The 2,504-nt window shown below is 39.7% G+C and overlaps 1 pseudogene; it reads left to right on the top strand.

Moving 5' to 3' along the window:
- The first annotated feature begins 1,013 nt into the window (after positions 1-1,013).
- On the top strand, positions 1,014-1,974 carry LOC136172654 (syntenin-1 pseudogene; annotated as a pseudogene).
- Positions 1,975-2,504: the final 530 nt, after the last annotated feature.

Raw genomic sequence — 2,504 nt, 5'->3', positions numbered from 1 at the left:
TAGAAATTAATTACAGAAAGAAAAATGGGGAAAACACAAACACATCAGAACTAAATAAACACACTACTAAAAACACAATGTGTCAATGAAGAAATTAAATAGAAACTCAGAAAATACCTCAAGAAAAATGAAAATAAAACTAGAACTTTCAACAGTCTATGGGATGCAGTGAAAGTCATTTGATCAGGGATGTTTGTAGTGATATAGGCCTACCACAACAAACAAGAAAAATCACAAATAACCATCCTAATTGACCATCTGAAGGAATTAGAAGAGAATAAACAAGGCCCAGTGTCAGCAAAAGGAAGGAAATAATAGAGATCAGAGAGGAAATAAAGACCAAAACAAACAAACCACTAATAGAAAAGACCCCCCCAAAAAAAGAAAAGAAAAGAAAAGACCAATGACACAAAGAGCTAGATTTTTGAAAAGAAAAAGAAAATTGATAAGCCTTTAACGAAAAGAAAAAAAGATAAAGGACCCAAATAAGCAAAATTAAAAATGCAGGTTGATAAATTAAGACAGTATCACAGAAACTCAATCATAAGAGAATATTATGAACAGATATATGCCAACAAATCGACAACCTAAGAAGACATGGATAAATTTCTAGATATTAAATTTCTACACTATTCCAAGAAAGAATCAGGAAGAAAAAGATAATCTAAACAGGCTGATCACTGGTAGTAAAATTGAACTAGTAATCCAAAAACTTCCAGCAAACAAAAGTCCAACACTTGAAGCCTTCCCAGGGTAATTCTACCAAACAAAGAATTATCACCTATCCTTCTCAAACTATTCCAAAAAATTAAAGATTGAAGAGTTCCAGATTTATTCTATGAGGCCACCATTACTGTGACACCAAAACCAAAGGCACTACAGAAAAAGAATATTACAGGCCAATATCTTTGATGAATATAGATGCAAAAATCCTCAAGAAAATACTAGCAAACTGGGGCTCTCAGAAGTCTGAGCCAGTGATTGGCAGCAGCGGCAGCAGCCACAGTGAGTGGGTCTCAGCTGGCTCACAGAATACTTCACAAATGTCTCTGTACCCGTCTCCTGAAGACCTGAAGGTAGACAAGGTGATTCAGGCTCAGGCTGCCTTTTCTGCGAACCCTGCAAACCCAGCAATTTTATCCAAAGCCTCTGCTCCTGTCTCTCCAGATGGAAATCTCTGTCCTAAATTATATCCAGAGTTCTCTCAGTAATGGGCCTGAGTTTAAATGAAGAAGAAATACGTGCAAATAGGGCCGTGGTTCCTGGAGCACCAAGTCATGGGCAGTTGGTTGGGATGAACTTCCAGTCACTCGTGGTGACATGGGAATCTGCAGAGCAGAGATTAAGTAAGGAATCTGGGAAGTCGTCTTGTGTAAGGATTAGGACAGAAAAAAAAAATCGGATTCAGGCTGAAATCCATAGACAATGGTGCATTTGTTCAGCTCGTCCAGGCCTAGTCTTGGTCCTCCCTGTTGCTCTGTGGTTTGGGAACTAGGTGCTTCAGATCAAGGAGAACTGTGCAGGCCGGAGCTCGAATCAGGCACTCAGGGTGCTCAAACAGGCTTTTGGGGAGAAGATCACCATGACCATTTGTGACAGGCCCTTTCAACAGACAATTACCTTGAATAAGGATAGTACTGGACTCGTTGACTTTGTCTTTAAAAAATGGTAAAATCACGTCCATTGTGAAAGATAGTTCTGCAGCTAGAAATGGTCTTCTCACAGAACACAACAATGGACAATGTTCTGTCAATGGACAGAACATCATTGGACTGAAGGACTCTCAAATCGCAGATGTACTCTCCACAGCTGGAAATATAGTTAAATACAGTTACTGTAATAATCATGTCTGCTTTTATCTTTGGACACATTATTAAACAGATGGTGCCAAGCATGATGAAAAACTTGATGGATCACACCATTCCTCCAAGCATAATGAAAAGCTTGATGGATCACACCATTCCTGAGGTTTAGAATTCAGGGCACAGTGGAAACTTCCCAGAAGTTCTGTAAGCCTTGGGCAACTCACCTTTATATTATGCACATGAAGCCTTCCAGGAGCCAGTGAGCATTTGCTGTGTGAGGACCTTCATGTCTTACAGTAGGGCTGGGAATCTTACTGTTCGATCAGGTATCTTGTTCAGACATCAAGATAGTTGTAATCCTATCCTGGTTTTACAGTTGAAAAGACTTTCACAGACCAGTTGCTTTCCTGGGAACCTGATGCTTTCCTGGGAACCTGATCACAGGATCAAAATCACTGGGCTCCAAAATAACTGCAGATGGTGATTGCAGCCATGAAATTAAAAGATGCTTGCTCCTTGGAAGAAAAGCTATGACCAACCTAGACAGCATATTAAAAAGCAGAGACATTATTTTGCCGACAAAGGTCCATCTAGTCAAAGCTATGGTTTTTCCAGTGGTCATGTATGGATGTGAGAGTTGGACTGTAAAGAAAGCTGAGCGCTGAAAAACTGATGCTTTTGAACTGTGGTATTGGAGAA

Source organism: Muntiacus reevesi, chromosome 7, assembly GCF_963930625.1.
Source record: "Muntiacus reevesi chromosome 7, mMunRee1.1, whole genome shotgun sequence".
Lineage (NCBI taxonomy): Eukaryota > Metazoa > Chordata > Mammalia > Artiodactyla > Cervidae > Muntiacus > Muntiacus reevesi.
Note: the sequence above shows the minus strand (reverse complement) of the source record. Positions and strands in the feature narration are given on the sequence as shown.